We start from the raw sequence: 21,374 nt of genomic DNA, 5'->3' as shown, positions 1-21,374 counted from the left end.
CGATACGCATTCGACAATTGACCTTTTCAAGCAAATACGACTTATTTGCGATTTTATTTCCTTTTTCCTTAATGTCTCAACTATATTCCATTTATTGATTTGAATGTGTCGCATATGCATCCGCTTACACAAATACACACACGCATACAGACACACACACACACACACACACACATATATATATACATATATATATGCATATATATACATATATATATACATATATATGTATATATATATGTATATATATGCATATATGTATATATGTATATATATGTATATATACATATATGTCTGTGCGCGTGTGTGCACGCTATATATATATATATATATATATATATGTGTGTGTGTCTGTGTGCGTGTGTGCGCGCGTGTGTGCGCGCGTGTGTGCGCGCGTGTGTGCGCGCGCGTGTGTGCATTTGTGTTAGCGGATGCATATGCGACACATTCATATCAATAAATGAAAAAATGACAATATATATATATATATATATATATATATATATATATATATATATATATACATACATACAGTGCCGCCAAAAAGAAAGTTCGCACTTGTCATTTTTTCAAAAACCGCAAATTTAAGCTAAATTGAATGCAACTGTTTAAACACCTTATACCTCATTTGATTCGCCTTTTATTCCTCTATAATTTTACCTGTTCATATTTGACTTTTAATTGAAGTATCCTAGTGTTCACCTCACATTTAAAACATTAGCTTCAAATCGAGAAGGCAAAAAGAAACTCCGCAGAATGGAAAATTGTAATGCTACTGGAAAACAAGGTGGATAGCCATTAGTCGCGTGTTCTCGTGTAATGAATGGATGCGTGAATGTAGGATTGACATGAAATTCTTAAAGATAAACTAAAATGACCGAAAAATGGGCTGAAATGACTTAAATAAATAAAAAGTAAATGACATAGAATGACTTTAATGAACTTAAGGATGAATTAAATGACTTTAAGAATGACTTGATTACTTAAAAAATAACTGGAATCCTTCAAAAACAGCTTGAATGATCTGGAGAATGACTTGAATGGCTTTGAGACTGACTGGTTGTAAAGTGTGTGATCATTTTACATTAAATTAATACAAAAAAGTGATCCCCCACTTTATATCACAATAAGTACAGCATGCAGTAAGAACAGATACTACACTTTTAGATATTAAATTTTTTATTCACAGGAAAAAAAAATATACAGTAGGGAAAATGAACAAAAAGCTTAGGCACAGGGCCAACTCAAAAAGAAGGGGGGTGAAGTTGGTAGATCCATCTCGTCTCTATTGTAAATTTTAAATAATTTTTCTCTCGGCCAGCATCTTTTATCATGGTTACCCTTTTAAATTTGCATTTATGTGTGTGTGTGATGAGAGGGTGGGAGTGCTCCTACTTAAACCCAATTTTAAAACATTTTTTATTTATATCAAAAAATACAAAAAAGATAGCAATATTAATAAAATTTCATTTGTGTCGAGGGACATGAAAAAAAAAAAAAACGACCCGGTTAGTAAGGCTCTCCCAACCCTATCTGAAATGCTATGTTTTACTCTGGTTTGTAAAGGAACCAGGGTTTCGCCGGCAGCCTCTAAATGGAGGGGGTAGAAGTTGTGTCCTAAATAGAGCAGAAAAGAAAAAATTGGCGGTGAGGGCGGGGGGGTGTTAGTGTTTGATTTGATTTCCTCCAAGCTGGGTTGAATTTCGAGAGGAAGCGAGGCAAAAGAAAAAATTGTTATTTTTGGAAGTTGGGGGTCTTGGAAGCTTTCTAATAAGGGAAACAAGATTTATTCAGCTGGCTGAGAGACTGAAGAAATTAGAATTGGAAAGAGGCGGGGGTCCGACAGAAACTCCAGAACTGCGCACTCCACACCTAGGCAGGGAACACATATTCAAATTTGGCCCCTCTTCGTACACACAGACTTGCTCCCTGTATCCATCTTCTTTCAAAAGCCACATGATGCAGCCTTCTTCTGTCACATCTGATCTTCACCCGTAGTTGGTGTTTAAAGAAAGCGATCAGATCCTGATCAGAAAAAGGCAGCACCATCCTGCCGTCTTGCAGTCTCGACATCCAAATCACCATTCTTGCGACGGCCAGGATTGCGATGTAGACCATTTGTCTCAAACCCAGCACCCAGCTCCACGCAGAGCAGATGTCAACCCAAACGCGCGCATAGTGAGTCGGCGGCGGCCCACCTCACTAAATCCCTGTGGAGTTCCCTACGGGTTGCAGTCACAAGGTCGCTGGACCCTGGTAGCCGTTTTAGCGTGGCTTGGTACTCTTTCAGGAAAGCTGAATCTCCCCACGGCCTGCGACAACTCTGGATAGAGGGGTCAAGAATGAGGTCGGGAAATGCGGCAATGATCGCGGGGTTCCACAGTTGATCATCTTGAAGGTAGTGGCTAAGGAAGGCCAGCCTCTCAGTGTCTCGATGACACTTCAAGTTCGGCATTCCCAAACCTCCCTCATACAGACATTGAATACAGACCTGTCTGCTCACCCAGTGTCGTCCTCTGTCCCAAAGGAGCAAGGACAAGAGTTCGACAAGAGCTGTTATGTGTTGTGCTGGCAGAGATAGTACGGCCAGTCGGTAAGGGATAAGAGGGAAGACATATGTGGCGCACGCCTCAGCTCTACCGTTTAAGGAAAGTTTCCTAGGAAGCAACGCATTGACCGCAGCCTCCACCTTTGACTGTACCTCTGACCAATTCTTATCAAGCTGGAGACCCAGTCCAAACCACACACAGAGGATCCGAACCGAGCCATCCGTCCAACTGAAGGGCACCGGGAGGTTTGCGTTGCCACTCCAGGTGCCCAACCATAGACCAACCAACTTAGTGTGGTTTATCTTGGCCCCCATGATTCTTTCGTATTGTGCAAGCGCCTCCAACACAATCTCAATGTCTCTGAAGCTCGACACGAAGACCGTGACATCATTGGTGAACGCGGATACCTTGGCAGCTGAGCGGCCAGGCAGAGCCATTCCACGCAGGGCCGAATTTGCCTCCCCACGTCTCAGCTTGTGGACATAAAGCAGGGGCGACAGCAGACAACCCTGACGAACCGACCAAGAGATAATAAAGGGTTTTGAGTACTTTCCATTGACTTGCACAACAGCCGTGGGCTGTCGATACATCACGGAGATCCACTTGCAGAAGTATGGTTTAAAACTGGCGGCCTCTAAGACAAATGCCAGGAAACGATGGTCGACTCTATCGAACGCTTTGGACTGATCTAAGTTGATCAGCGCAGCTTCCGTGTTGTCATCTATTCCCCCCTCTAGGATCGTGTGGATCAGGTACAAGTTGTTCTGAATTGATCTTCCCTTCACAGCATAGTTCTGTTCCGGTTCAACCAACTCTTTGATAACAACCTGCAGCCGATTCGACAGGACCTTGGCCAAACTCTTCAACTCTGTGTTAAGCAGAGTTATGGGCCTGTAGTCGTCTAACTCTTCCCCACCATGCTCATCACCTTTCCTCAGCAATGTGATCACTCCCTTGGTTATCTGTCCTAGGATGGATCCCTGAGCAAACCAATGGTTGAACACATCCGTCAGAAGAGGCAGAAACATGGGCGACAGCCTCAAATACAGTTTGTATTGCAGACCATTGAGTCACGGCGATCTGTCACAGCTGACCTGCTTCAGTGCAGTAAAGACCTCCCACTCCATCACCTGGCCCTCGCAATTAGCAGCTCTAGCTGCATCAAGATGGGGAGAGTCGGCCAAATAGTTGCTAAACTCAAGGACCGGAAGATTGGACTGCTGCGTAAAATGCTCCTCGAAGTGTTCTTGAAACCTCTCGCAGATCTCTCGAGTCGATTCAAGGGTGCATCCATTCGGATGTCTAACTTTTGCAATGTATTTGTCCAAGCCATGCCTAGAAATCTCACGACACGCAGCAGCGTCAGAGTTGACATCTTCATTGCCTATCTTTCTAAGCCTAGCTCTGACTACATGACCTTCGTAGCACTCGCTAGTCTCACGCAGAAATCTTGCCTAGCTAGTTCCTGACTAACCCTGTCACCCTCCCCCGTAGCCCGGGCTAGTTTCTGCTCTAACTGCTTCTTCGTCTTGGCCTTATCTAGTGCGAGGCACTGGGCATACTTGATGGAGAAGCTTCCAATGTTGGCTTTTAGACCTAACCACCACTTACTCCCGGAAACCACCCCCACTAGTGCCTTTTTAATCAATTCTCTTAACTGGTCTCGGCAATCTTGTATCTCCAGAAGGGAGGAGTTTAACTTCCAGTACCCCACTAACTTAGGCCTATTTCCTAGCTTCAGCCGGGCCATAACTAGTTTATGACCTGACTGACCTAACCAAGTGAACATGAGGTAAGATAGGAAATCTATTTCGCCTCTTCTAACTAGTATCCTGTCCAAATAGGTATTCGGATAGGAAGGAACGTTATTGGTCCACATCCACGTCTCCTGTCCAGGATGCTCAACCCGAAACCTGCCGACCAGATCGTATCTAGCCATCAGGTCATCCAGGCTGGGCTAACATCTTTCCAACCCTCTAGCTTCGCCTCCTACTTTATTTAAATCTGGGTCTAAGATGGCATTTTAATGCCTCATTAGCACTACCCACTTCCGACAATCGACAAATGCGTCAAGCTGACTGAAGAATGAGACCCTCTCGCAAGTGCTGGACACATGAACCACAACCACCCGAAACACAGAATCTTTTACGGCAACCTTCGCCACGACCAGCTCGCCCACCGTATCTCTATGAACAACGTCAACTGCCACGGACAGAGTTCGTTTCACTAGCAAGGATACTATCTTCTCCCGCGGGCTGCTATATACCGAGAAAACTTCGAAATCCCGGTTCAGCACCTGACAGTCCACAGAAGAAATGAAATGCATGTCCTGGATCGCAGCAACATCCACTATCAAGGACAAGAGATCGTGCTGGAGGCGAGCCACCAAGCTTGGTGATCTCAAGCTCCTCACATTCAAACTGGCCAAATTTAAAGACATTGGTTCCAAAGTCGGTCGGTGTAAGGATGTCGACATTGTACACGATGCTCCAGAACGTCAGGTTTCTCAGGTCTTGGCCTTCTCTCACAATGCCGCCAATGTCTAGGAGAAAGGTCAATTTTAGGACCCATCCCTTGCATTGTTTTGACAGTTCGTCAAGGGAAGAGTCCATAAGTTGCTCTTGCAAGTCTCTGGAGTTATGACAAAAGTTATTAGGAGAAATTAGTGGGGATGTTGACATCTTTCCTCTCTATCTGTTGGCAATCCAGAGAAAGATTTTAAAACCACTGCTGGATTGCCAACAGATAGAGAGGATCAATTTTGCAAAGTTCTGATATATTGGTCGGTCCTCGAGAGGCAGAGCGGTCCCTCCCTTTCCCGGGTTCATTCGTTTCTTTTTCTCTTTGGGGTGGTGGTTCAGTTTGCATTGGTGTGGGGGTGGGTGTTGGTGCAGTGTCAGATGTTGGTGTGGTAGGTGTGGTGTGTGTGGTGCCTGGTATTGGTGCGGTGCTGGGTGTTGGTGTGGTGGTTGGTTCGGTGTTTGGTGTTGGTGCAGGGTCTGAGTTGGGGGTGGAGGTGGGTTTTGTTGCTGTTGTTTGGGATGGTGCATGCGCACAGGGGGCGGGGGCCACCTTTCCTTCCCCTTCCATCTTTTTAACTCTCTTTTTCTTTCTTTTTTGTTCCTCAAATGGACCGGGGAGTGGGAGGGGGGTTTGTTTTCCCTCCCTCTCGTTTGCAGACTCATCTTCCGAGGAGCAGTCCTTCCTTCTCTTGGTCCCAGATTCAGTTGTTCCTGGAGTGGTTTGTTCTGCTCCTCTTGCTGTTGTTGATGATGCGTCTACTGCGGTTGCTGCTGTTTAGGTTTTGACGTCTTTGGCTGCGGTCGTTGCTGGTCATTATGTTCTGATCGCTTGGGTGGTATCGGCTGCAGCGGCTGTTGTTGTTGCCGTGGCGCTTGTTTTCCGTACGTTTGCTGGCTGGAATTGGGGGACTTTGTTTTCCCCTTTCGAGTCACTGTGACCCATCCAATGCTGGGGAATGGGTCCACTAGCTCGGTTATCGTCTCTGGGGCACAAGGCTTGTCGGCAGCTGTAGGGGCTTTTGTCGGATTTCTTTTGGGGCAATCCTTGGTCATGTGTCCCTTCTCCTGACAGTGCCAGCAGTTGCGGTCCCTGTCCTTCTACTATGACGGACATTGTCCCCTCCTCGCACCTCAGTGTCACTGGTATTTGGTTGAAGCCAGCTCTGGAGTCTGTAGTCTCCAGTCAGGATGTCTCTCTTCTTGCTTGTTGGGGCTACAGACACCACGTCCCCGTACCGGCTGAAGACCGCTCCTAGTGGTTTTGCTCCCAGGAGACAGGGGACGTTCAGTATGATGACATTAGTAACCGTTTGACTAAGGTATTCTGGCTGGAGTTTGATGTTTTTCCAGCGCAGATTAGTCCTATTGGCTGTCTCTGCGGCCTCTCCTTGGTTAGGGAGTAAGACGTCCCACATTGCGTAGCTCCTCCTGCATATGTATTTGGCTGGGATCTTCAGATCCAGGAGGAGGTCCACCATGTTGTCCTTGTCTACTCCTGTGAGGCCTCTTTTCTTTGTGTCCGAGGTGATAAAAGACACTATCCTCTTCTTAAGGTCCTCTACAGCACCTGGCAGGGGTTTTATGACGTTCCCCTCCGTGAGGTCCTCGTAAGTGGACTCGAAGAGGTCTCAGTATTCCTGAGGGGACATTTGGGTTTGTGGACCCTATTCAGTGTCTTCCTTACTGGCAATGCGGGTCCAGGACACTGTTGTCTGGTTTGGATGTTGCTGTTGCTGCTTCTGCTGACCTGGGGTTGGTGGTTTGCCTAGTGAGATGAGAGCCGGCCAATCGGTGTGAGGTGTTGCCAATCTGCCGGTCCCTGCCTCCTGGGTCTCTTTCTTCTTCTTCCTGGGAGAAGGTTGTTGACTCCTGAGTGCCACCTGCTGTGGTCCACTACTTACGGGGGTTGCCTCTGCTGCAGTTTTTGTTACCAGGATGTTGCTGGGTTTCAGACTTGGTTGCTTCCTTTCTGGAGGGGTGGCTAATTGGGGCTTAGTCTCTTGGGGAGTGTTGAAGCAGTTTGGATCTTTGGTCACCCTGCCAAGGATCTTTGAAGACGCTATCGCTTCGTTGATTAGACCTTCTAGCCACTCCATCCTCATCATTTTCCCCCTTTTCCGTGAGGGGGTCGTCCTCTTGGGGAGCTGGAGTGCTACATTTGGGTGATTGTGTGGTGGGCTGAGGAGCCAAAAGTGCCACTAACTGTGGTCCACCCGTGACGTCCATTGTTTCCTTGTCCTTGATTTCTCTTCCTCTTCTGCTGGGTGGTTGCCCTCGTGGGAAGCGGGAGTGGAGAGGTTGTCTTTGGCCAACGAGGATTGAGGTGCAAGAGGTGCAACCAGGTGTGGTCCACCTGAAACATGCCTTGTTCCCTCGTCTGCCGTTGCCTTTGCTCCCTCAGCTGGGGAGTGGCCCTCTTGGGGAGCAGAGTCCAGACTTGGTTTTTCACCAGATCGTGGCTTCTTTAGGGTCGCCGTGGGCTGCAGCCCTTACCCTGCCTTTCTACTCTTCTTCTGGGTAGCTAGGAGTTGCTCCCTCCATTGGGGAGCTTTCTAGGGGAGCAATGTGGTGCATCTGGGGCGGTATGTCCCCTCTTCCCATTGGCCAAAAGGCCAAGAAAAGCTTAAAAAGCTAAGAACAGCATCTATTAACAACAGACCTTTGATCTTAACCAAAAAGGCCAAGCACAAAAGTGTTACAAACAGACCAACCGACAGACCGATCAACAGACTGATGGAGTCGCTTGCACATGACTAAAAATGGATCTTAGAATGTTAGAAAAATAAAGGAAGAAGTCTTTTGGAATGTGATGGCTCTTCAAGGATGGAGTACTGCTGCCATATCTGGGCAGGAGCTGCTAAAAACAGCCTATCCTGCTTTGACAGAGTACAAAATAGACTTTGTGGTCTAGTGGGGGACGCCCTTTTCTCTTCCCTGCAACCTCTCTCCCAAAGAAGAAACGTTGCGAGCCTGTCTTTGTTTTAGGAAATGCTCGTCCGAGCTCCAATCTCTTGTTCCCCCCCTCGCCAATCTTTCACGAAAAACGCCCGTCTAGCTGAAACCACTGTAAATAATTTTCTTTGTATGTGCCTAAATCAAAACATAGATTCCACTAACAAAGCTTCTTTCTTAGAAGTGCACGCCTGTGGAACTCTCTTCCGTTTGCCTGGTTCCCTCCTGACTACGACTTGGGTGTTTTCAAGTCCAACATAAACAAATTCCTGATAAATCGCCCCTTTAAGTAAGACACTTTATCAAATCTCCATTACTAACGATGACTACGATATTGTCCCATTGACTACTGTACATGCAATAACCTGTATCCCCGAGTGGCTTCCAGGCCTTTATAAGTAGTGACTCTAATGTAAAAAAACAAAAAAACAAAAACAAACACATAACTGATCTCATTAGAAATCTCTATATTTCCCAGAAAGCAGCAATAAAAACAACTCATGGAATGACAGACTATTTTTTTTTTAAATTGGCCAGGGTGTTAAGCAAGGTTGCATATCGTTACCCCACTTTTTTAAAATATATATGTTGAACAAGATGTGAGAAGCATTCGAACATTACTCAAAATTGGTGGAAGGATTTCAGCATGGAACTACAAGATTTAACCAACAAGGTAAACGTTGCCAGTGAAATAGCAGGATTATTCCTCAACATCATCAAAACAAAAGTAATGAAAGTGACATAGGCACCAAACGATGAAAATCTAATTGTGGATATCAAAATGTTGAAAATGTAGAAGATTTCAACAACACGGGTGCAGTTTTCATAAACAAAATAGATGAAACCAAAGAAGTAAGATGAGGTATTGCAGTAGCAAAGAAAGCAATGATTACGCTAACCAATACTTGGAAAGACAGATCGATTTCACAAAGAAAAAGCCTGCTTCAAGCTTTAGTATTTTCAATAGCAACATACGGCGCAGAATGTTTGGTCTCCAAAATAGTCGACAAGAGGAAAATTGCTGCTTTTGATTTGTGGTGCTTCTTAGTGTAAGCTGCATGGACAAGCGTAGAAACGAATGGGTTCTGCCGAAGACTGCTGGACAGCATCAATGATAGTAAATTGCGATTTGAGGATATGTGGCCCGAACAGGCGGCCTAACAAGAGATCTGCTCTTTGGTACAACGCTAGTAAAAGAGGATGTAGAAGACCAAAAACCAGAATGTCAGATAACGTGAAGGACAGAATGGCGCAGAACCGGAGTCAATGGTGACGAGTGCCAACTCCTGGTTTGTAATGACAATTCCGTCAAAGAGAATATATATATATATATATATATATATATATATATATATATAAATATGTGTGTGTGTGTATTTACAATATATATATATATATATATAGCGGTTCTCATATCGTGTTAAATTCTATACTTTTTTTACATAGGAATCACCACTTATAAAGGCCCATAAGCCACTCGAGGATAAGGGTTAATGGGGTATAAATTAGTCAATGTGATTATAGCGTAGTAACCATAAGTAATCGTTATTTTGTAAACTGGATTACTTAGGGGGACGGTTCATCTAGAACTTGTTTACGGTGGACTTTAAGAAAATCAAATTGTAGTCAGCTGGAAAGCAGGCAACCAGAAGAAAGTTCCACAGGCGTGCAGTTCTAAGAAAGAAACTTTGTTCATGGAATCTATGTTTAGGTTTAGGCATAGATAAAGAGTGCGAGAAATTATTGGTAGTGATTTTGGCTAAACAAGTGTTTTGCATGAAAGTTTGGCGAAGGGGGACTAGATTGAAGCTCAGTCGAGCACTTGCCATGAAAATAACGATAAATATTTAAATACAGACAAACACACACATACATCTATATGGAAGCTCAGACAAGTACTTGCCATGAAAATAATGATAAAACAAAGACAGTCTCGCAACGTCTCTTTGGTGGAAAAAAGGTTGCAGAGAAGAGAAAAGGGCATCTCCCATTAAGCTACGAAGTCTAGTTTGAATTCTATCAAGGCAGGATAAGCTGCTTCTAGCTCTCCTGCCAAGATGTGGCAACGGAACTCCATCATTGCCCATACTTGGCTTTTATATAGAGAATTGCATCAGCAGTGAGATATCTACTGGAGCGGTAGAATGATCCTACCATTTTTCAGCAAACTTGGCAACAGATTTAATGTATGTATTCTATTTTAGATCAGGAGTAAAGGTCAAGCCCAGAAGCTTGTCAAAATATGGAGCCTCACTGAGACGAAAGTCATTCATTTCAGTTGATGAGGATCAGAATGGTGGTGACGTAAAGATAGGAGCTTGGTTTAGATGCATTAAAAGTAACCAGCCACGCTTTCCCCATTATACCACCTGCTCAAGATCAGAGGCGAGAAAGTCAGAGAGAACTTGGACATTTATGGTCTCTGATGTGTTGCCATAGATAGTAGTGTCATCAGCATAAATGTCTATGAATGATCTTATGATGTTATTTGGAAGATCATTGATGTAGATCAGAAAGAGAGTTGGGCCCAAGATGGACCCCTGGGGGACTCCAACATTAATACTGTGATCTGATTTCTGCCTATTAACCACTACTCTTATGAACCTATCAGAGACAAATGATTTAATGATTGAGAAAATATTTCCAGCTATACCGTAGCTGGAGATATTATGAAGTAGACCTTTATGCCATACCCTATCAAAAGGCCTTTGATATGTCAAGAGCAATTGCCCTAGAAAGAGAGATTCACTACTCCTATGAGACATAACCGTTAGCACATTTGCTGTAGATCTAGCAGAATGGAAACCATATTGCATGTCACTAAAAAATTATTTTTGCTAAGGTGGTTGACTACTTCTCTATTTAACACAAATCCTAGCAAATTACTCATGACGCACAGGAGACTTATTGGTCTGTACTGAGAGGAAGATGAACGATCACTAGAATTCTTAAATACAGGGCATACTGATGAGGTTTTTCATGGTGTTTTGAAGTAATTCTCCTTAAGACAACGCTTAAACAGCTTTGTAAGTATGGGAGCTAGTTCTGATTGAAACTTTTTCAGCACTATAATTGGAATGCCAGGCCTACTTAGTAATTGATTGTTGTCTAGCATATGTGCTGGTTCTTTGAGTCACCTTACTCTCCACCGTTTTTCTCTGTCTATAATTTTTACTTCGACCTATCATGGTAGATGGTTTTGCTTCTTCCTCAAGATATGCTCAGCCATACGCGAGTTTTCAATCTCTCCATGTATTACGGCTTTTCGATGTTCTTCTCACCGTACTTTTAGTGAGTGACATGTCTCACGCCTATAGATTACACATTCTTTGAAGTTTTTACGATGAACACTTCATATATGGTATACAAACTGTGGTGGGTTTCCAGGTGGTGTCTTTTGGTGTCTGGTCAAGATTTCTTGGAGCTGATATCAGGCTCTCTGGGTAGTTGTTTCAGTGGAGGGTTTCTCTTAAACTGTCCATCTCCTCTTGATGTTACTACATATTGCTTTTGTTCGGTGCTGTAGGCAACAGACGATACCTTTCTTTACATTATATGGATGGTCGAAGTTAAAGTTTAGGTACTGTCCAGTGACAGTTGGCTTTCGGTATACAGATTACATAAACCTCTGATCAGTGTGGGTAATCAGCACATCTAGGAACGATAATTTGTTATTATGTTCTTTTTCCAACTGTATAGGTGTACGGATAGAGCTCACATGGTATAGTAATGTTTGAATATCTTCCTGGTGCGACCAGAGTATGAATGTGTCATCCACATATTGCAACCACACTGTTGAATTTATTGGTATTAATCCTAACGCCATTTTACTTCAAATATTCCATGCATTGGCCAATCCTGGAAACAATGGTGATCTAATCGCTGTACCTTCTTCCTGCCGATATATATGAGGTCTCATCACGAAGTATGTAGTTTCTACACAGAAGTTCAACATCTCCATTATATTGTCAATTGAGATGGAAGTGCGTTCCTTCAGTGAGGCATCAGGTGTCAGCTTCTCCCACACCACTGTCAGAGTCTCATCAGTGGGTACTTTCGTGAACAGACTCACTGCATCTAAACTCACCATCTGGTTGGAATGAATGGGAGCATTGTTGATTATTTCTACAAAGCAGCTGAATTTTTGATGTATGATGATTGCCATTATTACATCTACCAGGAATTGGCTCAATGGATGGCATTCTGAACATCGGGCGCTTACTGAGGATCTGTGACAGCTTTCTTTCTGTTTTCACAGTCTGATTTTTTTTTTTACTTTACAGTAGCCACCCGACTCTTGGAGTATTCTATTCTATTCATTAACACTGTGGCATTGCCTTTGTCTGCTGGCAGTATCATGATATTACATTATCATTGTCACTTGATAGTCAACACTTCTTCCTTTGAGACGTTATGTTTTGGAGGCTTTGAACACTTGAGTGTTTGTTTCATTTTCCACCTTTGTTCATCACCTTGTGCTATGGATTTATTCAAGGCTGCGCTAGCTTTAGATCACGGCATAGGAATGTGAGGTGAGTTAGTTATCCTTAACAGCTTTTGACGCAAGGACCCATGGCATAGTGATTAGAGTACTTGGAAAAATCAATTGTAAAGGTGATATTCTCCTGAAGGTTGAAGGTTCAATTCTCAGTGTGCTTGACAAAAAAAAAAAAATACAATTATGAATTACTTAGGACCTTTATTTAGTCATGGCTGACGGAACTAGATCATGCAACCCCGTGAATTAAATAAAGGGTTACGTTTGAAATTGCGTCCGAAATTCCCGAGTTCGACAGAAACATTTTGGAATTTGACAAGATACACCTGAAGAAAGTCGAAGGTTACATCGACCGAAACGTTGTGAAAATGACACTCAAGATGAGAACAGTAGTCCGATGAATCCCAATAATACGAATAACCAATCCTCATCTCAAAAATTCAGAAACGTCATAAAAGTTATTTCATAATTTGTTTTTTTTCTTAAGTTATGTTTTAATAGCAACAAAATAAAAACAGAATCAGTCCACAATCATGATTTTTATGCTTTTTCTTTGCTTTTATTGTTTTGATGTTTCAAATTTTGTATTTATTATTATAGATAGAATTTTTTACCCTATATAAATAATCATTTCAGTGTGCAAGGTGCCTTAAATTATTTTTGTACAGGAATTTAAAATTTGCATAGACTCTTGGAAATTCAGTATGTTATTGCTATACATCTTATGAGATGATTGACCAATTTTTATAATTTCAGGTTCAAATGCACAACTACAGCAGGAACTGGAATACACCCTACTAAAGCCTGATTGTCGTAGCTGTGCATTTCAAAAATGCAATCTAGAGGTGAGGACACTTTTAAAGAACGATATGCAATAAAATTCGGTTTTAAACTTGGAAAAATGCAACAGAAACGTATGGAATGCTTCAGACTGCTTTTGGATCATCCTGCATGAATCGAGCATCAGTTTTTGTGTGGCATAAGAGATTCAAGAAAGGCAGGAAGTCTGTGAGGGAAGTTGAGAGGTGTGAGAGGAGTAAGTAGGTCAGAACAGCAGAGTTGATTGGCCAAATAAAAAATTCATACATAAGGACCATCATGTGTCTATAGAGACAATAAGTGCACAGTTTGATGTCAGTGTGGGAACTGTACACAAAAAGATTCACAAGGAACTGAAGGTATCGAAGATTTGTCCACAACTCTATCATTTAAAGAACATATCATATGATATACATGTCTAATAAAGCTCAAAATTGCACTTGTCAACATCTTCATCAGCAGCAGCATCGGTTTAACGTCCGTTTTACATGGCGTTATGCATTGGATGACTTTTAAAAACTGACATCTAAACTGACCTATCTCTGGCCAGATTCCTATTTCATTCCCCTTTCTTTTAAGTTTATTTCAATCACTTCCTCCCATATTTTCCTTGCCCCCCCCATTGTGAACTGAACCAGTTATTTTAATAGTTCTCCATCTAATAACCCAAGGACTGTCATCCATTCTTTCTTGTAGCCATACTATCGAAGACTCCTGTTCTCCACATATGTCCTTATATTATCCATATTAAATTTTCTTCAACAGATCTAAGTTTGTCTTTAAAAATCCTCTTCCACACATTTCGTATTATTTATATAAAAAAGATTTCAAGATTCCAATAATTGCATTCGAATTTTACTCAATTCTTCTGGGGAATTCTGTTACATTCTGCTAATTAGGACGTAATTGCAAACATTGGTTCCATCCAACAAAAAAAAATGGTAATTCCATTAAAGCTTTAATTAGATGAAAACGAAGTTTTGTTTCTTGTTTTTAATTCTTTAGATTTTTTATTTCTGTTATTATTTATTTTTATTCTTTGAAAATGTATTTTTATAACATCAATTGTTTCATTTGTTTTTTTGTTTTTTTGTTGTTTTTTTTTTGTTTTTTTTTTCTACAAATTGGTCCATGATGAAAGTCTCCATTTTTCAGTGATGGAGTTTCAATTGAGTTCAAAATGCAGCAAGTGTTTGAGTTTTTTTGTTTCTGTTAAAGATTGTGACAAAATTAAAAAAAAAATGTGCTAGAAAAATATTTGGTGACAATAAAATAATTGAATATTTAAGAATATAATTGAATCAAATAATCTTGATTGAATACAATAGTTTGTTTAATTATGTTTCAATTAGCAGGAATATCTAGCATTGCCCGGGAGTTAATAAGTATTATTGTTTATTCCTGCTTTAAAAGTATATAGGAAAAACTTAAATATATCACACTTTACAACTTCTAACGCCTAGCAGCATCTTCCAAAACTCATACTGATCTGTTTATTCATTTAGGAGTGAATTTTGTATATAAAAACATGTAAACATGCACACATACCTAATACAAATATATATAGAAATCACTCCAGACAAGGTAGGAAGCCACTTGAAAGAGCTTACAATATAACAAACGATGATTATTGAAAAAGAAAAGCCTATTTGCCTTGGTCTTGAAAAGAACAACACTAAAGGTAGAAGTAAAAAGTCAGCACAAAGAGATTTGCACAAGTCTGCAGTGATTGGAAAGAAGCTACTGGAATAGGAAGTTATGTTAAAATGAGTTATCAAAACACCGAATTGATGGAGACTACTAGACCACCATGTCAAACAAGCTGGAACAAAGGAAGCAGGCAATAGATCAGACAATTCTGAAAAATATTATATAATATTTATAGAAATAAATAAGTTTTTGTTTCTGTTGTTAAAACGTAAAAAAAAATTATTATATTCATTAATAGTAATGGGATCGGCTTCATAAATGTTAACTAATTTTTAAAATTAATCAAGTGTTTTTTTTTATTATTTCTGTCGAAGATTGTGACAAAATTAAAAAAAATGTGTTATTAAAAATATAATATAAACAATAAAATAATTGAAGATTTAAGAATATGATTGGATCAAATAATCTTGATTGGATGCAATAGTTTGTTTACTTATGTTTATTTATTAGCAGGCACACCTGGCATTGCCCGGATATAAATAAGGATTTCTGCGTATTTCTGTTCTTAAAGAATATAAAAATAAATCAAGCTAAATATATCACACATTGTACCTCCTTAAGCCTAATAGATGCGTTCCAAAATTAATAGTCATCTTTTTATTAATTTAAGAGTGAATTTTGTGCATACAAATATATAAACATATCTAATGTTATATATATATATATATATATATATATATATATATATATATATATATATATATATATATATATATGTGATATAATATGTAATTATCCAATATATATATATATATATATATATATATATATATATATATATATTTCATATGGCATAATCGTGTTGACAAACCGGTTCCCATCAGATCACTAAAGTTAAGCAATGTTGAACCGGGTTAATATCAGATGGGTGACCATTTGGGAATTCTAGGCGCTGTATGTGCTCTCCGCTTATTCCGGCATTTGTTTCCAGTCGTCCTGTACTTCACTTGCCACTGGTATTTAACAATGTCGTCTCAGGAGAGGTGTGGTTGGAGATTGCGTACATCCTGCCACAAAAATTTCACATGCAAGCAACCCTATGTGGGTATCCATAGTCTGTCCAAGACTGAAGGAGCCATGCTTTTTATATATATACTAGCGGGGGGCACCCGGTGTTGCCCGGGTGTTTGGAGGTGTGTTGGGGGGCGGCAGGTAGATCAAAACAACCCTGTTAAAAAAAAAAAAAAACGTTGTTCGGGTGTTTGGAGGTTTAGAAAAAAAAAAAAATTTTCTAGTAGAAAGGTAGGCTTGAACCCCGAACCTTTGATGCGGAGGTAGAAAGGAAATGGAAAAAAAAACCCTGCAATCTAACCATCTCGACCACAGAAATAGATGAATTAGTAAGTATGTTAAGTTTACGGTTATAAAGCGAAATTAACAAGTCGTGTGATGTTTGACCTAGTTTTGCGCTGGAAGCCAGTTTCTGTTTTCCTTACTACGCGGCGATCAAAATTATCTCGAAAATAGCTTGTAAATGTTGGGTTAATTAAAGATAACTGCGACCAGAGTTCCTTAGTCGTAGATATTATTATTTAGACAGCATATAAAAGGTTTTAAGAAGGAGCGAGCCAACCGAGAAGCACGGCAAAAAAAGCCTTTTGTAGACATACACAAAAAGCGAACACATACATACATACATACATACACACATTTTCGCTTTTGTATATATAGATATATATAGAATATGCGGAGAGCCAGAAAAAAATAAATACATTACCTAGCACCTTCTCTCCTATGTTTCGAAATACCTAGAGTTAACTCATCCTATATGATGTAACGTTCATATTGAATAAACGATTAAAAAATATAAATTTATAACTTCAAATATTGCAGCATTAAGAATTTTTTTAATTCAATTTAACATTATATAATCAATTCTTAATTAATACTGCATTTTTCTATGTAGTCCATGGTTTTTTTCAAGCTTAGCTATGAAATAAAAGTTTCTCTCTCTGCTTCACTTCTAACCTAGCCCTAGCGACTCTGTTACAGTTCTCCAATTCTTTCTGAAACCAAATTGCGTTCCACTAGAAATTGTACAATCCCAACTGGTCTTTAAAAAACTTGATTTACACGCCAAGTCTCATAACAAAGCATCGATTGATGAGTTTTGTCACATCATTTAGTTTTGTTACATCATTTAGTTTTGTTACATCTTTTAATTTTGTTACATCATTTAGTTTTGTTACATCTTTTAATTTTGTTACATCATTTAGTTTTGTTACATCATTTAGTTTTGTTACATCTTTTAATTTTGTTACATCATTTAGTTTTGTTACATCATTTAGTTTTGTTACATCATTTAGTTTTGTTACATCTTTTAATTTTGTTACATCATTTAGTTTTGTTACATCATTTAGTTTTGTTACATCATTTAGTTTTGTTACATCTTTTAATTTTGTTACATCATTTAGTTTTGTTACATCATTTAGTTTTGTTACATCATTTAGTTTTGTTACATCTTTTAATTTTGTTACATCATTTAGTTTTGTTACATCATTTAGTTTTGTTACATCATTTAGTTTTGTTACATCTTTTAATTTTGTTACATCATTTAGTTTTGTTACATCATTTAGTTTTGTTACATCATTTAGTTTTGTTACATCTTTTAATTTTGTCACATCATTTAGTTTTGTTACATCATTTAGTTTTGTCACATCGTTTAGTTTTGTTACATCATTTAGTTTTGTTACATCATTTAGTTTTGCTACATCGTTTAGTTTTGTTACATCATTTAGTTTTGTTACATCATTTAGTTTTGTTACATAATTTAGTTTTGTTACATCATTTAGTTTTGTTACATCATTTAGTTTTGTTACATCTTTTAGTTTTGTCACATCATTTAGTTTTGTCAGTTTTGTCACATCATTTAGTTTTTTCACATCGTTTAGTTTTGTTACATCATTTAGTTTTGTTACATCTTTTAGTTTTGTCACATCATTTAGTTTTGTCAGTTTTGTCACATCATTTAGTTTTTTCACATCGTTTAGTTTTGTTACATCATTTAGTTTTGTTACATCATTTAGTTTTGTTACATCATTTAGTTTTGTCACATCGTTTAGTTTTGTTACATCATTTAGTTTTGTTATATCATTTAGTTTTGTCACATCATTTAGTTTTGTCACATCATTTTGTTTTGTTACATCATTTAGTTTTGTTACATCATTTAGTTTTGTTACATCATTCAGTTTTGTTACATCATTTAGTTTTGTCACATCGTTTAGTTTTGTTAAATCATTTAGTTTTGTTATATCATTTAGTTTTGTCACATCATTTAGTTTTGTCACATCATTTAGTTTTGTTACATCATTTAGTTTTGTTACATCATTTAGTTTTGTTACATCATTTAGTTTTGTCACATCATTTAGTTTTGTCACATCGTTTAGTTTTGTTAAATCATTTAGTTTTGTTATATCATTTAGTTTTGTCACATCATTTAGTTTTGTCACATCATTTAGTTTTGTTACATCATTTAGTTTTGTTACATCATTTAGTTTTGTTACATCATTTAGTTTTGTCACATCATTAAGTTTTGTTGCATCATTTAGTTTTGTTACATCATTTGTTTTGTTACATCATTTAATTTTGTTACATCATTTAGTCTTGTCACATCATTTAGTTTTGTCACATAATTTAGTTTTGTTACATCATTTAGTTTTGTTACATCATTTAGTTTTGTCACATCATTTAGTTTTGTTACATCATTTAGTTTTGTCACATAATTTAGTTTTGTTACATCATTCAGTTTTGTTACATCATTTAGTTTTGTCACATCATTTAGTTTTGTCACATAATTTAGTTTTGTTACATCATTTAGTTTTGTTACATCATTTAGTTTTGTCACATCATTTAGTTTTGTTACATCATTTAGTTTTGTTACATCATTTAGTTTTGTCACATCGTTTAGTTTTGTCACATCATTTAGTTTTGTCACATCATTTAGTTTTGTCACATCGTTTAGTTTTGTTACATCATTTAGTTTTGTTATATCATTTAGTTTTGTCACATCGTTTAGTTTTGTCACATCATTTAGTTTTGTTACATCATTTACTTTTGTTACATCATTTAGTTTTGTCACATCATTTAGTTTTGTTACATTCATTTAGTTTTGTCACATCATTTAGTTTTGTTACATCATTTAGTTTTGTTACGGCTTCATGGCAACTTATCATGTCTCTGAAATGTCCATGAAATTTCTCATGTTTTGCTTGTCTTGTGGTAGAGCTTTGCTAATGGTCAAATCCTTCATTTACAACATAATACAAAATTTCCACTCTATTTCATGTTCTAATCCATTCCATAGATATATCTGATTATAACTAATATTTTGATAACTATCATTATATCTATAAACAGGATGAAACGATTGTCGCCCTAAAGAAAACAAGACTACAATTTTATTTTAAAGCTTTTATTGAAAAAATCAATTCAGATAACTTGATTATGTATTAAAGCTGACATCTATTCGATAAAACCACTTTCAGCCTCAATTACTGTCTCGATACAGGTCCGGAACTGGGAGCATGCCTTTTCTACAGGCTACGATGGAAGATTGGAGAATACTCGACGGATGGCGATGATCAGGCTGGTTTTGGTGTTGTGGGAAGTCATGTTGGTGATGGTTTCAACATATGACCAAACGGAGTAGTCTAGCAGGTTCAGGTCGAGGAAGGAGGGGAGCCAGTGAGAGAAGGGTGCAAAGTTGTAGCACTACTTCTGAAGCCAAGCCTGGGTCTCTTTGGATTTGTGGGCTGGCGCTGAGTCCTGCTGCCACACCCAAGGTCTACTAGCGGCCACCTGATTGCACCAGGGGATCACCACACTCTTCAGCAAATCTAGGTACACTTTTGTGTTGACTTTCAACCCGACTTCGAAGATGTGAGGTGGTATGATGTGACCCTCACTTGAAACCACACCAAAGACTATAACCGTGGCTGGAAACTGTTTTCATCACCATCGGCATGTCCTTAAGCGTTTAATCGTCCTCATTTGCATTTTGAGGGTGCTGACAATGGTCCTGTTGTCATAGTTTGGGTCAGTAAAGAGCATGGGTTGTACAGTGGTGCATCTCCGATCTTGCTCGTTGAACATTGTCACTTTCAGACATGATAGAAGGCTTCTATCGCTCTTGAGATTTGTACACAACTGGCCAACTAGCAGATCTTCTGCAAAAAAAAAAAGAAAAGAAAACCGGTTTTCATCAAACAGAAATGGAATCATGTCGTCTTTTATAGAACAACAATTTTATCGTTCCACCTTGTAGATTTTGGGTTATTTATTTGGGTTATTCTGCCCTTTAATGCAGTTACTTTCAATCCCCACTTTAGTCTGACTTATTTATAAATAGTATTTTCTTTTCTTTTAAATATTTATTTCTATAAATCTTTATTTTAATTTTTAAAAATTAATATTCTATCTTTTATATAAGCAATAGATCTTGTCTGCTGACACAGAGTATATCAACCAAGGATGCAAAATATTTTCAACATTGGTCACCTTTCGTTTGCAGTGCACTTTGAAGAAATGCCCATCATCTTTATTTTTCAGAAAAGTTGTTCAAGGGTGGATCTTTTGGGATAATTGAGCTTAAATTTCAAACATATCGTTAGATGCCTGTCACATGACTCAATTGAGGTACGGAAGCACTAAATGGAAGCAATATCCCACTTTTCATCAAAATCGCTTATTTTTTTATTGCATATTTTTTTAAATAACTATGTTTATTTAAGTTAATAATAAGTTTTTTAAATAACTATGTTTATTTAAGTTTATTTAAGTTAATATGTTACATATTTTGATAAGCAGTTTAGATATTTAAAAAATACATTTGTATACAGAAATATAAAAAAATACATTTGTATGCAGAAATATAAAAAATACATTTGTATACAGAAATATATAATAAAAAAAACAATGTACGTGTCGCATTGTGTTCTAGCTCCAAAACGTTTTTTGGATTTTTTTAAAAAGTATTTTTTCACGTTTCTAGATATTTGAAAGTATATTTATTTACAGAAACGTGAAATATTGTTTTGAATTCTAATAAGATTATTCGTAAACTATTTTTCCTTGCACATTCATCATTTTGTAACTGTAAGAATGTGATGCGATTATTTTTTTCATGTTTTTGCAAATAAATATATTTTTTTTTAAATATCTACATAGATTGCCAAAAATAAATAAATAAAAATTGATAGAAAATTTTAAGAATTCAAAACAACATTTTGCAACACATTCATTGTTTTTTCACGTTTCTGTTAATAAATATATTTTTAAACATAAATACATTAACACAAAATATCTTAATATTTTACCCAAATAAGC

The sequence above is a fragment of the Euprymna scolopes genome, chromosome 28 (genome assembly GCF_053919585.1).
Source record: "Euprymna scolopes isolate OS-2025 chromosome 28, ASM5391958v1, whole genome shotgun sequence".
In the NCBI taxonomy this organism is placed as follows: domain Eukaryota; kingdom Metazoa; phylum Mollusca; class Cephalopoda; order Sepiida; family Sepiolidae; genus Euprymna; species Euprymna scolopes.
This window is presented reverse-complemented; position numbering follows the sequence as displayed.